Raw genomic sequence first — 13167 nt, forward strand, 5'->3', positions numbered from 1 at the left:
GTCTCGCTTCTTCTGTTTAAACTTCTGCTCGATCTTAATAGCGTATCGGTATGCCGTACTGAGCGAGGAGATGTCCAGGAACTCCATCTCATCCTGGATGTACCTATGTAGGCAGCTGCGATATTTGAGTAGCAAATGCATCTCAGAATCCTTGATACCTAACTTTGTGAGAAGGGTATGAAAAATATTGGTAAACTTTGGCATGTCTTTGTCCTTTCCTTGCCGCATCATGGTCCACTTTATGTATTTATGCTCATAGCTTCTGACAGGGTAGTACTGCTCCTTAATGGAATTCCAAGTGGGTGCGGCTGAAAACAATGAGGCCATACTTTCATCCTTATGCTCGCAGTAGGTTTCCCACCAGTCCTTGACGTGGGGGGCGACTTTGAGAAGAGCGAAAGTAATATTTTTCCGGCTGGAAAAATCATGAACATAAAAATACCCTTCTAGTAGATTTAACCATTTATCTACAGTGTCTGCATCTATCTAACCCTCAAATATGGGAATGTCAAAGTTAACTTGTACCTTAAAGGGTGTGGCGCTTCCAGAGTAGCTGCTGAAAGTAGATGTGTCGCCCCTGGGTAGCCGCTGAAGGATCTGGGCAAAGTTGTCCATCATCACGTTCCTTTGTCACTCAAGGGATTCTTTGAGCAAGATTTTGATAGGATCTCCTGCCCCCTCGTACTTATTTTCATTCGCCATGGGAGGCCATCAAGATTTGCGAGGCTAGTCTTACAAAGGTTCGACTAGTTCAAGCCCTAACTCCTTATATCTCGACCTCGTTGGGGACATGCAAAGAAAAACAGAGAAATAGAAGACCGCTCTAATACCACTGATCCAGATTTAAATAGGAACACAAAAAATTATAGAGATAACCATAAATACAGAGATAGAAGAGAAATAATACTTCATTTCATTAATGTAAAATACTGAAATATGCTTACAAACAAAAATGGAAATAAACTAGCTCGGGTGATGGTAGCTTATCTTTGAGGATAGATGTGGCGGGTACATGCCTCTGAACTGTCTTAGAATGAGGCTTGAAGGCCTATTTATTTTTGAGAAACAATGTAAAACCCTAAACATCCAAAACCCTAACCCTAGGAGATGAAGCGCCAAACTATGGACCCCATTTTGGGTAAATTGGTACATCAACTTCTCGTGGTCGTAACTTTGGCATACGATCTCCATTTGACGTGCACAATACCTCGTTAGAAAGATCTATCTAAGGAATACAACTTTAGAATGAGAAACATTAGTCCATTGACCCATGTTGCTCCAGGTTTTCCCAAAAAATGTCGTTTAGGGTCTCAAAACTGTTCCAGAAGTTTAGGACCCAAAAAATTGCCAAAAATAGTAAATTGTGCTACAAATAAGAAACTGAAAAACTGAAAGAAACAATGGTGGGGGTCCAAGTGGAATTGGAGGGTGGCCACCAATATCCACCTGGATCAGGAGATCCCCTTAATGTTGGGAGTCCAACACCATCAACATTTCTGGCACTAGAAGGAGGGCCGCCAGTTGTTTATGGCCAAATGTCCTCTCATCCCCACTCATCAATCATCTCGTCAAGGAAGTAACTCACACTCCATCTCACCTACACGCGACTCTGAAGTTGGCTACTCCTCACTTTCCAAATGTGAACATGAAATTTCATATCATCACCCCCACTCTGTCTGTCCCATCACCCGTGAGTTCATGAAAGTAGTCATACTGATACTAGGAATACAAGATCTTCCATATGCATCAAGAAAGCCAAATACCACTCCCACAGGAGTTGTTGTATCGTCAGTGGAAGAAGTAGTTCTTGCCACACTTGAAGGTTTGGTCGAAGCTGCTGAGAATGGAGAGGAACCTTTGGTCTTCCAACAGGGAGAATGAGAAACCCTCATGATCTTGGGCTCAGATTCTAGTATAGAGGCGGAGGGGAAGGCGACGGAGGAGGTAGGGGTGGAGATGAGCCAACAGACTTAGAGCCAGAACTGTCAGATTCTGAAGAAGAGGAGGATGATAAAGAAGAAGAAGACACAACTGAACAAAACTTGGAATGGATGACTCAGGGACCATTGGCTCTCTCGGGTGCTTTGTACAAGATGCTAAAGTGTTCGAAGAGAATGCTCACAAAGTATGACCTTGATAGAGTAGTGAAGGTAGAAGATCACTTGGACAACTTCTAATTACAACTGCAGACACTCGAGGTATGTACAACGACATTGCATGAACACTATTCCCATGTACCTTGGATGGCTGCGCAATAGTATGGTATCACAACCTTCCTGTCAACTCCATCCATAACTGGGGTATGTTCAAACACATGTTCCTGGAGAAATTTCCCGATGACAAGATCCCAACCATGTTACTCAAAGAGTTGGGCAACCTGAAGATGGAGGCAAAAGAAAAGGTAAAGGATTTCAACCAAATGTTTCTGCACATATTGAACAAGTTTTCAATGGACACAAAACCTCATGACTCCATCAATGTTGATTACTACATGTCTGCACTACCAACCAACATTGCGTAGTTCATCAAGCGAGTTGCAAAACCAACATTACTAGAAAACTGGGAAGAGGAAATCACTGTTGAAAAGGACCTGCATACGATTGGAGTCATCAAGGATGACAAACCAATGAAGTACTCTAGAGATGTGAGTAGGAAGCCCCAGGCTACAGAAAGCAAGGGTAAAGACAAGGAAACAAGTGATATTGAAACCCTTACTCGTCTTGTCAATAAATTGACAATAAAAATGTCTGAGCTTAAACAACGAACAATTGACACATATGCAAGCAGCTACCCGCCCAGACAAAGATAAGGAAGCATGTCACTAGGTAGCAATCGCTTCCCAGCTAAAACTATGCAGAGCTCCAACTCAGTTTTCAAGGTAGAATAATGCGTGAACAATGAATTTTTCTCATTTCATGAAGATAAGCACCCATAAGGGTCTTGTTCGGATTGGAAATGAGTTGCAGGCTCCATATGCGACCATATGCCAAATATAGTGAGCAGTTCGTAGGGCCATCTGGGAGACCCAAATGATGGCGAAGATGCTGCATCTGATGAGACATCAAGCAATGGGCAGGTGATCAACATGTATCGGTGCTCACGAGCAACACAAAAGACAAACACTAAGAAGCAACCCCAAAAGAAAAATGGCCGATACAACCTCCAAAGTCAAGGGGCTCCCCCTATAGTTGGGAAAATGCAACAAAGATTCGAACTGCTGAGGAAGGTTGATCCACCAACCGTCCAAAAGTAGAAAATAAAAAGCAAGCCTAGGAAGGCACCGCCAAACAAGAGTACGTCCATGAGCAGCAAACTGCAAAAAAATCCATCAAACAACATGAACACTGGTCTCACCCCTGACATCTCGGTGAGTCTACCCACTCTGGATTACAATATCATGGAAGACATGAAGAAAACTTGCACAAACTTCAGTTTGTTCGAGTTGGCTAAGATTAAGAGTCAGCGGGATATTATGCTGCGTGCACTAGGGCAAGACATCTACGGACAACGTAACCTCTACCAACAAGGGAGAAATCACATATCCCAGATCACTCACATCTGTGCTAAACACACTCCGAATGGAATAAGAAAACTCTATTTGCCCTCCATTCTTGCTTACATTTAAAATATTTAACTGCAATGTTCATAACTATTTGGTTGATTATGGTGTGTCAACTAATGTCATGCCACTCTCGATTTCCAAGAAGATCAATGTGCAATGGAGAAAGACATATGCATAGATCATCCAACTCGATCAAACATGCATACCAGTTATTGGTGAACTTCAGCATGTGATCATATGACTATCTCGTGACAACCGAGTTCACTAGTGCATAAACATTGTTGTTGTGGACATACCGGAAGCATATGGCTTACTACTCAACAGAGACTAGTCTAAGAAGTTGAACAGATACTTTCCTACATATTGGTCACACTTGTGGCTTCCATATCAGGGAAAGAGCAACCAAATCTAGGTGTTATCTGAGAGATACACGAGGCATAACATCACTCCCATCAATGGTGAGAACGAATTGCTGGCCTTTGCGGAGCTCATGTTCAGTAACTGCCTCTTGGAAACAACACTGGGGTGTTATCTCGCACCACCAAACATGTAGTTGGGTCTCCTTCCTTTCCCAACTAATGGAAATGAAACTTTTACAACACATTGTAACACTAGTAGCAGTAGCAGTAACACTAGTAGCAGTGATAGTAGCAACAATAGTAGCAGTAGCAACAATAATAGCAGTAGTGCAAGTGTGTCAAACGATCAGTGTACAGATGAGTTGTGGACCATGTACTTTGATGGATCAAAGACACAAGATAGCTTTAGAGCCGGGTGTGGTTTGATCGACCCAAAAAACAAGAAAAATTTGATTTCGAGCCACTTGGAGTTCAAGTGCACAAACAACATTGTTGAATACAAAGCACTCGTGTTAGACTTGCAAAAAGCCATTAGCCTCAATGTGGTCACACTCAAAGTGGTATGTGATTCAAAAATAGTGGTACGACATGTACGTAACACCATACATTTTTTATCACTTCATATAAACATATACCAACAAGAGGTATGGCGACTGATCTCTAACTTCCAAGCATTTAATATCACTATTGTACCAAGCACGCGTAATGCAGCTGCCAATGATTTGGCAAACACAACTTCTAGAATGTCACCTCTTAGGGATAGATTTACTGTTGAAATTTTGTATAAGCCGTCTATCCCTGATAAAATAACTAATTTGCATGTTTTTGACGATGATCAACAAATACTGCATTTCATGGCCAACAGTGATGTCTTCAAAGATGCATCGATTGATGAAGATGAGCACGAGCAGTCTATGGATGCTGGGGCTGATGGTAAGAAAAGAAACCTCATACCTAAGGGTGTGGTATATTTGGAAAATCTCTATGTCTTGTAGAACCTCTTTCAGGGGCTGAGGAACAACAAAAACCACAACTCCACCATGATGCATGGACATATTAACTTGGGAACAAAACAAGATCCGAAGTTCGTCAATATTGGTATGTGTTGCACACAGCAGGAGAAACAAGCCTTTGTCCACTTGTTCAAACAATACCTGGATGTTTTTTCATGGAAATATGATGATCTGAAAACTTACGACATGCGAATAATCCAACATGTTATTTCGATCAAGGAAGGGGTCAAGCCATTTCAATAGAAGTTGAGGAAAGTCCATCCGTCACCTGAACCCCTTATACAAAAAGAGTTGGCTAAGCTGTTGGATGCACAAATCATATACGAAGTTTGTTATTCCAGTTTCCAACCTTGTTCCTATGTGAAAGAAGTCCAGGGAGATATAATTATGTGTTTATTTTCAAAACTTGAACCATGCCTCGGAAAAAGGCAATTACCCCGTGCCGTCTATGGAGCATATTTTACAGATAGTATCTGGGGTAGAAATGTTTTCCTTACTTGACGAGTTTTAAGAATATAATCAAGTCCTAGTAGCAGAACCTAATCGACTCAAAACTACATTCTGTACCATGTGGGGTACGTTCACATACAAACGAATGCCATTTGGGATTGTGAATGCAAGCGCAACCTTTCAACATGCCATGGACATCGCTTTCCACAGACTCATCAGATAAAGTGTAGTGGTTTATCTCGATGATGTGACTGTGTTTTCTAGAAAATAACCAGACCACATACACCACCTGAAGAAAATCTTTGAGCGATGCCACAAATACAGGATTTTCTTGAATCCCAAAAAGAGCATATTTGCAGTGTCTGAGGGGAACCTCCTTGGGCACATCATTTCCAAAAGCGGGATCAAGGTAGATCTGAACCGGGTTTGGACCATCATACAAATACCTCACCCAGCCAACAGAAAGAAATGCAATCCTTCTTGTGAAAGATAAACTTCCTCCAAAATTTCATCTTGGACTACGTGCAGATAGTAAAACCAATATAAGACATGATCAATAAGGATGCAGTCTATAGCTGGGGCAAGAGGGAAACTAATGCATTCACCTATATCAAGTAGGATATAGCAGAAGCACCTAAACTTTACAACCCATATTTCAATAAATATTTCTTTCTATACACCTTCACCTCCGACAACTCCTTGCTGTAGTACTCACTCAGAAGGATGAGTTGAATGAAGAACTTTCCATCTCCTTCATGAGCGTAAGCATGTAGGGACCCAAAATCAACTACCCTGCCATTGAAAAGCAACCATATGTAGTATACAAGGTGGTGAAACACTTTAGACCCTACTTACTAAAGAACCATTGCATAGTCTATGTACCTAACCCAACAGTCCGCTCATTGCTCATACAACAAGAGCTGGGTGATGATGTGCGAACTAGATGATAAGCTTGCAAGAGTATGATCTTGACATCAAGCTAGTTCACACTGTCAAGGTTCATGGTCTCTATAGACTCGTAGCTGAGGCAGTACATGCACAGGAGGAAGAAAAAGAGCTTACTGGTTGGAAGAAAGAAATTGAGATGTATGATGTAGAGCAAGCACCACCCACTGCATGAGAAAACCCTTGGTACGAAGATGTGTGCCAGTGCCTTGGGCATGACACCATACCCTCTTACTTCTCCATGAGACAAAAGAGGGAACTGCGTTTCAAAGCTTTAAACTATCAGTTGGTGCACGAAGTTCTTTACAGAAAGCACAATAACAAAATATTTCTCAGGTGCTTGGAAGCACATGAATTAGAGAAGGTTTTGCATGATCTTCATGATAGAACAACTAGGGGTCACTTTGTGGGAAACACCACTACACACAAAGTTATGTGAGCTAGTTTCTACTAGTCCGCATTATTCAAGGATGCACACGCCTATGCCCGCAAGTTCTCGGTTTGTTAGCGATGCGACGACAAAACAAGAAGGTAAAAAATCCCACTTGATCAAGGTGGATATTGGTGGCCACCTGCCAAGTCAACTTGGACCCCCACCATTGTTTCTTTCAGATTTTTAGTTTCCTTAATTGTAGCACAGTTACTATTTTTAGCAATTTTTCGGGTCTTGAACTTCCGGAGCCGTTTTGAGGCCCTAAACGACATTTTTTTGGGAAAACTGGGAGCAACATGGGTCCATGGCCCGATGTTTCTCTTCTCGAAGTTTTATTTCTCAGACAAATCTTTCTAACGAGATGTTGTGCGCGTCAAATGGAGGTCGGATGCCAAAGTTACGACCCTAGGAAGTTGATGTACCAATTTACCCAAACGGGGCCCATAGTTTGGCGTTTCATCTTCTAGGGTTAGGTTTTTGGATGTTTAGGATTTTCCATTGTTTCTCAACAATGAATAGTCCTTCATGCCTCATTGTAACACAGTTCAGATGCATGTAGCTGCCACATCTCTTTTCAGAGATAAGCTACCATCGCCCTAGCTAGTTTATTTCCATTTATGTTTGTAAGCATATTTCAGTATTTTACAGTAATGAAATGAAGTATTATTTCTGCTGCATCTCTATATGTATGGCTATATCTGTAATTTGTTGCGTTCCTATTTAAATTTGGATCACCACTGCACCCTGTTGTAGTGACTGAACCGTTCCAACAATGGGGCCTAGACATTATCGAGAAAATTTTCCCACATTCGTCAAAACAAAACTGCTACATATTGACAACAACTTATTACTTCACGCGGTAGACAGAAGCAGTTCCGCTCAAGCAAGTGAATGACTAGGAAGTCATCAGCTTCCTCCAACAAAACATCATCTCATGCTTTGGCATTCTGGTATCACTTGTGTTTGACAATGCAACTTACTTTTCATCTTTGAAGCTTTATGATTTTGCATTGCAATATGGTATTGTGCTGAAACACTCATCTAACTACTACCCATAGGGAAATGGTCTCGGAATCCACGAATAAAAACCTTATATGCATAATTAAAAAGAACATTTATTTTGAGTAGCATAACTGGCATTCTACCTTGATGAATTCCTTATGGGCTGACCACGTAACACCCAAACCCTCTTTGAATACTTCACCATACTTCCTGGTTTATGGCAAAGAATGCATCCTACCGCCCAACATCTACTTTCCTGTGCTTTAGTTGTCTCAATAATCCCAAGGCAAGCCTTGCCTGCTAGTTCAACATAGGATGGATACACTTCACAAACTACAGGAAGAAAGGATGAAAGCAAAAGAAAATTTTACACTCCACTAGAACTGTATCAAGAGATGGTTCGACAAGAAGTCTGTAGGGAACACTAACTTTGATGTTGGTGACTTAGTCTTGAAATGGGATAAACCTCATGAAGACAAAGGCAAGCATACGAAGTTCCAGTCCTTGTGGATTGGCCCATACACCGTGCATGAGAAGCTTGTTCCACACACATACCATTTGCAATCACTTGATGGGAGGATTGACAACCTTCCTGTCAACGACCAAGATCTCAAGCATTATTTTCAGTAAGCTGAGGCCGCACCCTGCGCTATGTACATAGCCTATTTACTACTTATTTTTTTGCTTTTTTTCTTTGTTTACTATTTCTTTTATGTTTTGTTTTGTTTGTTTAGTATCCTACTATTGTTGGTTTTGTAAATAAGTGTTGCCCTTTACTGAGTTCTGGATTTTTAATGAGTATGCGGTTGAGATTTAAAGAGTCTTGTGACACTCCAGCACTTGGCCTATCCTGTGTCTGTCTTCTCTGTGATTGGTTGTACCCTTCGGTCGATGAAGTGTTGACAAAAAATATGAGCTGCCTACAAGGGAAGCTTGGGTCCAACCATGAACTAGTGTCCACACTCGGAAACCCCATGCCTGTACTCAACCTTCTGCTCTGTGTGATCAAGCTCATCCAACTAGTAGAAATGGAGAAGGGAAAATCTAAATTAGCAAACCTATGTTAGAGGTATTACATGATTCTATGAAGGAACAACCTCTTCTACTCTCAATAATCCGCGATCCCTCTTCCACAACAAAAATAAATAAGTGCCTATGCACAGTCCTCTTTAAAAATATAAAGGCGAAAGAAGAGAAAGGCTTCCTGCGCAGAGAGGTGAAGCATGCAACTCCATGGGGTACTGACTAGGCTCGCTGGCACTGGAACAATGCATGTGTTCCTACATGACTCCGTTGGGGTACTGTCCAGGCTTGATGGTAGCAGAGCAACACCAGAGATGAAAACTTATACTTTGAAATTTTTTAACTTGCGAGCCAAACTACCATTCCCAATTTTGAAACACTGTGATCAAGCTTAAATGTGTTGTTGTGTTTGATTGAGTTGGTGAAAGGTGAACCATGTCTGTCCATGGGGTAAGTGGGAAAGAATAAGTAACCCGCACAATGATTCAATACTCGTTGAAAGACCAAGGCCCAGTGCTGTCAATGGACCAAAACAGAGAAGCTGGAGTTCAATCAATGTGTCAGCAAGTGTTGCAGCGGCTAAAACACCCTCCAAAATTTTGGTGTGCATTAAATTTTAGAGCCTTCCTTGGGTTCTTCCTTGATGTTTGTAAGCACTTGGACTCACCCCGTGAGCCCATGTTGAGTCTTTGCACCCTCCTTGCTTCACCATTAATCAAACATATTTTTGCATGTTGGTCACAATGTTATGCTTGTAGTCATGTTCTAGCCATGCACAAGGTCTGCATTCATGTGTACAATTTGTGTCCACTATGTAAACATCCATTGCACTCACACATGAAGTTGTATGCACTATTGCACAAGATTCATCGTGGTCGCTCAACGATCTATCACAAGTGTCGCGCTTGTCGCCCGCACCGTCGGTCAGTCACACTGAGTGTATGTTGTCTTGTTGGTTCGAGGTGTCTTGTCATCAAGTCATGTTGAGTGTGTGTTCAAGAGGTCATGCATGTATGAAGTCACTCGTTCACACACTTGGTCATTTTTTTGAAGCTCTGTCGACCAGACCATCCACCAACAGGCCGACATTCGCTAAGATTACATAGTTTTAGCTCTCAGTGATTATGTACTACTGTACAAAATTACACAGAGCTTGAGGCTACTTCCTAGGCAGTTTGCAATGCACAACCCTGGAATTGACTTGATCGACTGTCACCTAGAACAACGCATAAGTTTCCTAGTAAGCCATTTCAATCTACGCTACCCAAAAGCACATCAACCAACCCTCCATCTGGTCAACTAGAGAGTTTTACTAGGCAGTCACCTCAGGCCTCACTCCCCAAAAAAATTATGCAAAAGTTGCAAAGCATACCCACTCCGCTCACTGAAGAAAATGCTTAGACATGCCAAACAGACACCCTGTGTCTGTCATTGTATCTCTAAAAAAATTGCACAGTTTTTCCAACCAGTCACCCAGTCAGCTGACCTGTCGTTCACCCGGAGAACTGCACAGTTTTCATGAGCAGTCCCCCAGCTGCCTTGCATCCCACTCAGCTCAGAAACTGTGGAAGGATGTCTAGCAAGCCAGCCTCCCAACAATTGCATATTTTTTTCTAGCAGTCTCCTGCAGCCCGCTGTTAGCTCCCTAGAAAAATTGCACAAATTTTCCAAACAGCCTCCCGCAGCCTATTGCCAGCTCCCCAGAGATTTGCGTAGTTTTCACAGTTAGTCTCCCTCTGCTGCTTACATTGTCTCCCTCAAAAAATTGCACAAATCTGCCCACTAGGTGATCCAGATCCCGTGGACAGTCACTACTGATCCAGATTTCCCATCTCAGCCTCCCAGTGACCTCTGTGCAGTTTCCATGAATAGTTTCCAGAGCCCACATCCTAGCTTGAAATCTTCCTTTTGGATTTTCAGAGCATTGTCCTCTCTCCCGATCACCTACATTTGAAAGCGAACAACAATGCATCATGGTAGACTAGGAGATTTCTGGATTTGACGTCATCTCATCATGAGTGATTGTAGATACAAGTACATGGATGAGACATGACGCGATGATGGACGAGATGAACAAGGAGTGCATGCGAGGAGATTGTTTCACGAACAAATGAACAAGGAATGCATGAAAGGAGATTTGTTCACGAACAAACGAACACATGGAGCATGTCAAAGTATAAGCAAAGGAGCAATTTGTGCATGCAACATCAAGCAACCACCAAGACCATTGAAGATTCCACACCTTGCCATGTAGAGGTGAAGTTATGATACACCAAGAGGACATCCATCACTTAGCAACACTATAGCTTGACATGCACACCAGTAGCAACATGAACACACCAGCTCTGTCATATTGAGTCATGTCATGAGTCATCTCGACCACATCACTACTGTGGGCCACACTATTGTAATCAATGTAATGTAACGTGGAAGTCCAAGAGACCCACATGTAAATTTGAAGAGTCATGTAAAGTTGAAGAGTCATGTAAGTCAAACAATCACGAGGGAAGTAGAATAGTCACAAGGGCTAGATTTAACCTTGGCTATAAATACCCCTCATTTGTACATGCAAAAGACTTTTTCACCTTGGATCCTCCCACATGGCCTTGAGAGTTTGTATTCTTTTCTTTGAGGGGCAAGCAATGGCTCCAACACCCCTCTATCAGGGTTAATGATGTATAGTGTATGGATGTGTCTTGGAATCTTTTCTTAATTCAGAAGCCTGCTAACAAGCCAACATGTTTTCACACATGTATTGTATTTGGTTGTAAGACTATTCTTTGGACACTTGTAATGCATGTTGCTTTAACCTGTGTTAAAACAATTGAACTATTTTGGTTGTTCTAATACATATGCTTATGAAAATGTGTTGTATAAGTTGTTAACACTGTCTCGCCCATGTGGGCTAACCCGCCAGACACTCAACATAACCATTCCCAAAAGCTTGTTATAATGATCGTCACACTTGTGTGGACTACTTCGGTGGGTGTTGTATGTGCTATCCATTCATTGTGTGCTTGTGATTGCCACATCCATGTGGACTACTCCATTGGAAGCTGAGCATGCCTTGTTGTGTTGTGTGTCTCTACGACATAGTTGGGACTATTCCATTTTGACTTGAGACTCACTTCCACCCTATTCCTCTGCAGTGAAAGAACCTTGACACAAGTAACACTAAGCACTCACCAAGCATGCGAACCTCGCTGTTTGAAGACAAAGCAAACCACTATCATGTGCTGACAAGCAAGAGCTAAGGCAAACCTTTAAGATAATGGCAACTGGGCCATCGTACTAGATGGTACTCCTACACCAAACGATGTGAGGTCTAGTTGGGACTTCATACCGGGGAGATCCCTTGAATGTTGGTGGGTCCAACACCATCAACACATTCATTTTATTTTCTGATTCTGCTTATTTCAGCTAGGGATGCATACAGTTCCTTTTGCTTTTGAATAAATTTACCTTCAAGTATTTGATTTCACTTCCTTGTTTTCTTTAGATCACTTGAGGCACTAATAAATTCTCTCTCCATGTCTACTTTTGCTTTTTCTTCTTTGTCATGAGTTTATTCTCTATTTGAATCACGATCATCATCATATTCATCTTGACCCACATTCTCTTTTGGGTAGAGATTTTGGAGCTTCTTCCAAAGTGTTTTGCATGATAAGCATGGATCCACTTTGGCTTTCACAGGATCTGACAAAGCACTTAGAATGACATTCAAGGATTTTGATTACACCTTCTTGATTCATTAGTAGATGTGTTTCCAAAAATAACTAAATCCCATATATAATGTCCAAGATCTTTCAAATGGACTTCTATTCTAGATTCCCATATTTCCATCGGATAAAAGAGCTGGACCAATCTATTTCTCTTCATCATATGTAACAAATTATGAAATTAGTGCAATATCGAAGACTTCCTTTGATTGTTTGGATGCAGGCCTCCTTTACTTTCCCGTCTCTAATCTTCTGAGATCCACCTTTCATATGTTAGGATGTAACTAAAGGAACCTACTCTGATATCGATTGTTGGAATATTTACCAATACTGGGGGGGTGAATCAATATTGGGGAATTTTTAACAATTTTTTTCATATCATGTAAACAATAAACAATTAACAACACCATTAAACAATACATAACATCATATATAATACATAAGATATGTTTAGGTGGAAACCCTTATGGGTGAAAAAAAATCGAACCCTTTTTAATATATGTCTTAAATATTACATCAATAGGAAGCTCTAACTTCCAAGGTTTTCCAGTAAAAACTGGAAGGAGGCTCCAACACCCTATTTTATCAGCTTGAACTAAAAGGATACCCTAAAACCCTGGTTTTATGAGCTCCAACTGGAAGGATGCTACAACACCCTAGT

Source organism: Pinus tabuliformis, chromosome Q (genome assembly GCF_031772625.1).
Source record: "Pinus tabuliformis cultivar Carrire ecotype Pingquan chromosome Q, CPIR1, whole genome shotgun sequence".
In the NCBI taxonomy this organism is placed as follows: Eukaryota; Viridiplantae; Streptophyta; class Pinopsida; order Pinales; family Pinaceae; genus Pinus; species Pinus tabuliformis.